Source organism: Piliocolobus tephrosceles, chromosome 11, assembly GCF_002776525.5.
Source record: "Piliocolobus tephrosceles isolate RC106 chromosome 11, ASM277652v3, whole genome shotgun sequence".
NCBI lineage: Eukaryota > Metazoa > Chordata > Mammalia > Primates > Cercopithecidae > Piliocolobus > Piliocolobus tephrosceles.
In genome coordinates, this window is record NC_045444.1 from 72,740,109 (window position 1) to 72,748,528 (window position 8,420).

Sequence of the window (8,420 nt, forward strand, 5' to 3'; positions counted from 1 at the left end):
ACACACACACGGTTCTTAAATGCCTTAAGCATTTTGTTCTCTATCCTTTTCTCTCCTAAAGACTGAGAAATCTCGCCATGGACACCCACACATCCCTTTTCACCATTTCTCCATGCCTGCTATATTTAAATTTAGCCATGAAGAGAGAAATCTTGATTTATTTTATTATTTATTTCTCTTTCTCCTTACCCCAGGAAGGGTTTAAGGGTTCATCTTATTGCAAATAATGCTTTTAGTACAATAAGATGAAGCAAAACAAAATAGGAGTTTGTAATTGAAGGAAAGGGAAAAGGAGAGGGGGATACATATGGTGAAGTCTGGAGTGGTATTAGTACAGCAAAAGCCTATCCTTGGAGAGGGAAATCTCCTTACTTGTTAGTAGAACTTAAATGAGGCAGATTCTTGACACTGTTCAATGAAGGTGCAGAAATACGGCGGTGGTATAGGTGGCTGTAACAGTTCTGCAGTTTCTCCCTCTACCCCCATTACAGCTCCATCGGTAAGCAAATAGCTGGATTATCCATGTATATTGCATCTCCCTACCCCCCAACCCACTTCGCCTCCTGGATGTAGATTCTGTCTGCTATTTGGAAAGAGAAAAAAGCCTCCAATTTTCTGGCACGAGGGCTTAGATTTTGTGAAACCAAAGTGGATTTTATTATGACGTTCGTTTTTGTTTTAAAATCCTGCCTGGTAACACTATATGAGTACTGAAAATGAGATTTTTAAAGAGTGGAATCAGCATCACGTTTTGTATTGCTTGCTCATCATCAAAAAGCAGTACACAGGCATGCCAACTGCGATTCATGACACAGCCAGGATGATTTAATTTATCAGAGTGCTCTGAGCATAGAATGAAATCACCAAAGTGTGCAGGAAAGCATGTGTTTCTGACACCCTCTGAAACCAATTAGTAACACTCAAGTGTGGCTAAAAGTCTTGAAAGGTATAGTGTATGGTGGTTTTCCTACCCAGCTTTTAATAACTGAAAATGATAACGTGGTTTGGGTGAGGCTACTGTTAGACATGCCATTCGCTGAACTTAAGGAAATTGGATATATCAGATTGATTGGCCTCATTAATAGAGATATTTCATAAATTCACTATGAAACAGAAGTCTGGGAGAGTGTTGGTGGGTTTTATGGTCTGCAGTATATTTTTATTTCAATGTACCTTTCAGGAATATTAAATGAGTTTTGACTACTGTAATACATATATGTTGTGATTAGGGTTATGAATAACTGCAATAATATGAAACCTGAATCAAGCATGCAAATTAAAATGTTTGCTTTCTGATATTTGTGAGGGAATATTCTGAAAAAGATGATTGTCTGGGAAATTAGCAGTTTTTGTTTTATTTACTTATTAGATTGAGTAAAGGAACCACACTATTCAATAGATCAAACTAGAACCTGAAAAGTAACTTATGATGATTCTTCTTCCTCAAAAACTCTAATTACCCAAGCCAGTGGCAAACAAGGGAGCAATTCAATTGACTGCTGTTTTAGTTATTGCAATATCGAGTCTTATAATGCAACACAGCTTATAGACAAATGAAGTTAAAATATTCCTTTGAATGCATTGTGATCTCTCCATTGAACTGGTCTTCCTGTGTCAACCTTTGTTTCCCTACTGTCTCTTCTCCTCACACAGCTAGGGATCTTTAAAAAAAAAAAAAAAAATTTAAATAAGATAATTTCTGCTCACAGTCCTCCAATGGCTTCCCGTCTGTCTCATACTAGATGCGCAGATCGTGAAAATGGCCTACCAGTGTCTAGATCCTTTGTATCCTCCTTTTCTCCCGTCTCCTTTAGCCCTTACCCTAACTCACTCCACTGTAGCCACACTAGTTCTATTTTCTTTAGCTTGCAAGTGGACCCAAGTGTTTGGCCTTTGCGCTTGCCATTTTCTCTGCCTGGAATTCTGGAACTTCACATTTTTCAGGTTTGCTCAAGTGTCTCAGTAACTGAGAGACCTTTTCCTGACCAGGTGTTTAAGATAGTGATCTGCACATCCTTTTTGCCCTTACCGGGATTCATTCTCCTCCATGGTACTCATTATTCTCAGCTGTTCTAATAAGCCTGTTTTCTCTATAAGCTCTGTGAAAGCGTGGACTTTGTTTTGTTCACTGCTATATTTCTAATATCTCGAAGAGCACCTGGTTGGTACCCATAGACATTCAACCAATTGTTGAATGGATGAATGAATGAATGAATTCACTTTCTCAGTATTCTTCATTGGAGAAACTCTCCACTGGAGTTTAGCAGGGGATTTATAAAAATAAATGTTACGTAGTAAAATTTGTAAGTAGAAATTGTAAAGTATATAATTTTGGATCTTTAATTTTAGTTAATATCAGTGTTTATCTTATGCCGACTACAGAAAACTGATTGATACCAGTACTTGGGCCTACTTACTAGGTTCTATCAAGAATTTTGGGTTTTTTTTTTTTTCTGAGACATGGTTGAATGCAGTGGCGTGATCATGGCTCAACTCAGTCTCAACCTCCTGGGCACAGCCTCCTGAATAGCTGAACTACAGGTGCATGTCACTGCGCCCAGCTAATTTTTAATTTTTTTATTTTTTGTAGAGATAGGGTCCTGCTTTGTTGCCCAGGCTAGTCTCAAACTCTGGAACTCTGGGCTCAAGCAATCCTCCCACCTCAGCCTCCCAAAATGTTGGGTTTACAAGCATGAACCATGATTCTTTACCTGAGTATACTTAATCCTCTTATGACCTAGGAGGATTTTAGTATATTATACCTTTAAATAGCTGTGATTGAGCTTGAGTTCATTCTTTACGTCTGTATGATGCTTCTGATTCTTTGGACGTACCATATGAAAAACTGTAGGTCTTTTCTCAGGAAAAATTTAGAAAACGAATATGACACATTAAATGACTGATATATGACTAAGCCTTATCAGTCCATAGTGGAGAAATTCACCATTGCCCTTGCTTAGTATTCTCTGGATTTTATTATTCTAAAAATTTATACCTCTTTATATTTCTGAGAAACAAGAAAGCAAGATGAAACAAAAAAACTTAAATGTGAAAAATTTTTTAAAAATCAACAAAAGTACATTTCCATTTTCTCATTAACTTACAAAAACGCCATCTTCAGAGAGCAGTGAAAATAAAGATTAAGGTTGGTATCCATCAAATCGTTTTCTCCAGTGTATACAACAGCTCTTATTTCTCCATCTGTACCCATATTTGTTAGAAATAAATATTTGAGGGTGCTGAGAAGAATTAATTTGGGGGCTAGTGGTAGTTGGTACAACCGTATTATACTCATTCTGATGGCCCATTAGATGGGAGGCATGCTGGGGTTGAGGGCGAGAGGAGCTGGGGAAAAATAATGAGCTCCATTTAAAATTCTCCATGTGAAGCAGAGACACAGGGGATGTCCAGGGATTATAGAAATGTCTTTTCGGTACAGAGAAAGCTTCTTGAGAGGCATATTTTCATGGTGTGATAATTTTTGATTGCATATTTCAGTGATATCTATTTTTAAATTTTTTATTTTGCAAGATGTTAAATATATAGAAAGTAAACAGGATAGTGTAATAAAAGCCTATACCTGTCACCCAACTTTAACAATGGTCAAAATTCTGCCATTGTTGTTTCACCCGTATTTCTACCTGTTTCCACTATGTGGGATTTGTTTTTAATTTTTAATTTTTATGGGAACATAGTAGGTGTATATACTTATGGGCTACATGAAATATTTTGATACAGGCATAAAATAAATAATTATCACATCAGGGTAAATGAGGTGTTGATCACCTCAAACATTTATCTTTTGTGTTGTAAACATTCCAATTACACTTTCAGTTATGTTAAAATATACAGTAAGTTATTGTTTATTACAGTTACCCTGGTGTGCTATCAAGTAGTAGATCTTATTCATTCTGACTATATTTTTATACTCATTAACCATCCCCACTTTTTCTCCCCTCCCAATACCCTTCCCAGCCTCTGATAACCATCATTCTAATCTCTATCTCCATGAGTTTAATGGTTTTACATTTTAGTTTCCACAAATGAGTAAGAATATGCAAAGTTGGTCTGTGCCTGGCTTATTTCACTTAATATTCTCCTGTTCCATTCACGTTGTTGCAAATGAGAGGATCTGATCCTTTTTAATGGTTGAATAGTACTCCATTGTGTATATGTATCACGTTTTCTTTATCCATTATCTGTTAATGGACACTTAGGTTGCGTCCAAATCTTGGCAATTGTGAATAGTGCTGCAATAAACATGGCAGTACAGATATCTCTTCAATATACTGATTTGCTTTCTTTGGGGTATATACCTAACAGCGGTATTGCTGAATCATATGGTACCTCTATTTTTAATTTTTTGAGGAACCTCCTACTATTTTCCATAGTGGTTGTACTAATTTACATTCCCACCAGTGGTGTACAAGGGTTTCTTTTTCTCCACATCCTCATCAGCATTTCTTATTGCCTGTCTTTGGATAAAAGCCATTTTAACTGGAATGAGATGAGATATCATTGTAGTTTTGATTTGCATTTCTCTGATGATCAGTGATGTTGAGCACCTTTTCATATATCTGTTTGCCATTTGTATATTTTCTTTTGGGAAATGTCTATGTACATCTTTTGACTACTTTTAAATAGGATTATTGGATTTTTTGCATACTGAATTGAGTTCCTTATATATTCTGGTTATGAATCCTTTGTCAGATGGATAGTTGGCAGATATTTTCTCCCATTCTATGGGTTATCTCTTCACTTTGTTAATTGTTTCCTTTGCAGATGCTTTTGATGTGATCTCATTTATCCATTTTTGCTTTGGTTGCCTGTGCTTATAGGGTATTACTCAATAAATCTTGGTGCAGACCAATGTCCTGGAAAATTTCCCCAGTGTTTTTTTGTGGTAGCTTCATAGTTTGGGGTCTTAGATTTAAATCTTTAATCCATTTTGATTGATTTTTGTATATGGTGAGGGATGGGGTCTAGTTTTATTCTTCTGCATAAGGATATCCAGTTTTCCCAGCACTATTTATTGAATAGACTGTCCTTTCACTAATGTGTGTTCTTGGCAACTTGGTTGAAAATGAGTTCACTGTAGATGAATAGATTTAATTTTGGGTTCTCTATTCTGTTCCATTGGTCTCTGTGTCTGTTTTTATGCCAGTTACAATGCTGTTTTAGTTACTATGGCTCTGCAGTATAATTTCAAGTCCGGCAATGTGATTTCTCCAATTTTTTTTTTTTTTTTTAAGCTCAGGATGGCTTTGCTTTGGCTATTTGGAGCTTTTTGTAGTTCCACATAAATTTTAGGGTTTTTTTTTTTTTTTTCTATTTCTGTGAAGTATGCCATTGGTATTTTGATAGAGATTCCATTGAATCTGTAAACTGCTTTGGGTAGTATGGACTGGGTTTTTTTTTTTTTTCTTAATAGGTCCTTTTAGAGGTAAAATGTACATATATGAATTGTACATATTTTACTGTACACTCTTGACAAATAGATATACCCATGTAAACATCACCGTATTGAGATATAGATATTTATATCACCTTAGAAAGTTTCCTCATGGCCCCTTCCTAGGGAATTCCTGTCCCTCACCTGGCGATGTCTGCTGTGTTGATTTTGTTTTCATCATAGATTAATTTTGCATTTTATAGTATTTCACAAAATGGAATCAAATAGCATGTGTCCAGCTTCTTTAGCTTAGTATAATTTCCATAGATTTTATTCATTTTGTATCACATTTAGCAGTTTATTCCTTTTTATTGCTGAATAGTATTCCATTGTATGAATTACCACAGATCAGTTTATTGATTTTTCTGTTGATGGGTATTTGGGTTGTTTCCAGTTTTAGCTATTCTGAATGAAGCTGCTACATTCTTATACAAATCTTTGTGTGTACATGTTTTCATATCTGTTGGATAAATGCCTAGGAGTGGAATTGTTTGACCAACTGATATACTTTTGAAGTGAAAAATGTTTTTGTTCCCCAATATTCTATGTAGGTGGAACTTACCTCTCTTAAGATGATTACTTTAAAAATAATGAAATGTAATGTATAGTATTACTGTATGCTTTTTCTTAAAATAACTTAATTTAAACTTCTTTTTAACTTTTTTTTTTTTTTCATTCAGACTTTTGCTCTGTTGCCCAGACTGGAGTGTAGTGGTGCAATCTCAGCGCACTGCAACCTCTGCCTCCCAGGTTCAAGTGATTCTCCTGCCTTAACCTCCTAAGTAGCTGGGATTACAGGTGCCTGCCACCATGCCTGGCTAATTTTTGTATTTTTTTAGTAAAGACGGGGTTTCGCCATGTTGACCAAGCTGTTCTTGAACTCCTGACCTCGGGTGATCTGCCCACCTCAGCCTCCCAAAGTGCTGGGATTACAGATGTGAGCTACTGTACCTGGCTAACTTTATTTTTTAATTGTATCTGTTATAACAACAGAATATTTTAATAGGCTTATACATAGTGAAATAATTACTATAGTCAAGCAAATTAACATATCCATCCTCTCACATAGTTACCTTTTTTGGTGTGATAACAACACCAAAACCTACTCTCACCAAATTTCCAGTATACAGTACAATATTCTAACTATAGTCCTCATGCTGTACCTTAGGTCTTTAGACTTACTCATCTTACATATCTGCTACTTTGTACTTTTTGTCCTACATCTCACCATTTTCTCCTGCCCTTGGTAGCCACTTAAATCTCCCATCCATGAAAGCACTTATTTACTTACTTTTTTCTGTTCAAGGAATTTGAAAAATCAACAGGAAAAGTGGGATTCGAAATAACCAAGTAATCATGCCTCAAAGGCCATATTCCCAGATGGGGTAATAATGATTTCTTTCCAGGATTTTAATAACCAAAAGGAGTTATTTCTTGGTGTTGATAACACATATGTTATTGTGTTGAATTTGAGTCCAGTTTGTTTTAGTAGCAGCTTTATAGTGTTCTTAATGTGAGTAAGTAGAAACTGTACCAATTATTTTTCTGCAATAAAGCTCTTCCCCCAAGTATATAAATATTGAACTTGATTCTCTCTCAATGTCTGTCTGACTAGGTTAGCTCTGGTATTGTTGTCATTCATTTACTTGGCTTAGTGTAATGTTTCTTAATTTCCTTTTGCCCAAGTTGCCTTAGCTAGGAAATGGATACACTATTTTCCATTTGCTGTTGGTAAAGTTTGCTTTGAAATACTTACCTGGAAGAGTCTAAAACCATGAAAGATATGTGTGGTAGTAAAATGCAGTCCTGCATTATTGAACAACAAGGACATTTTCTGAAATATACGTCATTAGGTGACTGTCATTCTGTGAACATCATAGAGTGTACTTACACAAACCTAAATGGTATAGCTGACTACACACCTAGACTATATGTTATAGCCTATCACTCCTAGGCAACAAATCTGTACAGCATGTGACTCTACTGAATACTGTAGGCACTTGTAACACAATTTTAAGTACTTGTGTATCTAAACATAGAAAAGACAAAGTAAAAATGGTATTATACTCTTATGGGACCACCACTGTCATATATGTGGTCTGTTGACCAAAACATTAATTGCTATATAACTGTGTAAGCGTAAGAAAACAGCTCTGTTTGCTTTGAAGATTCTGTTTGGAGATGCCTCTTTAATTGGCCTTTTGCATCAGCACAATTCACATGTCCAAGACATATCAGGTTCTGTGCCGTTTAATTTTTTTTTCTTTTATGATTGTTCGTGTCACAATGACTAGGCTATATTCTTACATTCTTGTTAATAATGCCTGTGAATATAAGGCCAGTTTATTTGGGCCTAAAATGAGTGAGTGATTGAGAGTGCCATTTCATGTAGGGCAGCGAGTGCCAGGGAAATGGTAATCACCTTCCATCATTATTAATGCCTCAGGGACCTAGTGAACCAGAATTATAGCATGCTTCGGTCATGTATTACTCTTCAAATCTTTAGCTGATAATGCCAAAGTTCTCCACATTAAGGTTCTATATCTTACACAGAAAGTAAGATTTAAAATTAATTTCATTTATATGTGACATTTCAATTTCTATTTAATATGCTTTTTTTTTTCCTCAAGCAGATTTCTATATCATAACAATTTAGGGAATAATATAACATTTAAGTTAATATTTCATTTGCCAGTATAATCATTTCTTGTACTTAGTTCAGTTTTGTTCCTGTTCAGTAAAGAAATATCATTTATAAATTATATATATATATAGACACAGGATCTCACTCTGTCCCCCAGGCTGGAGTGCAGTGGTGCAGTCTCAGCTCACTGCAACCTCCGCCTCCTGGGTTCAAGCAATTACCGTGTCTCAGCCTCCCAAGTAGCTGGGATTACAGGCGTGAGCCACTGTGCCCAGCCAAATTACATATATATATATATATATATATATATATATATATATATAT

General features: G+C 35.7%; 1 protein-coding gene across 1 annotated transcript in view; it reads left to right on the top strand.

The window, feature by feature from the left end:
• Positions 1 to 8,420, top strand: part of FAM171B (family with sequence similarity 171 member B) — a 78,877-nt gene that overhangs the window by 706 nt on the left and 69,751 nt on the right. The window lies entirely within an intron of this gene.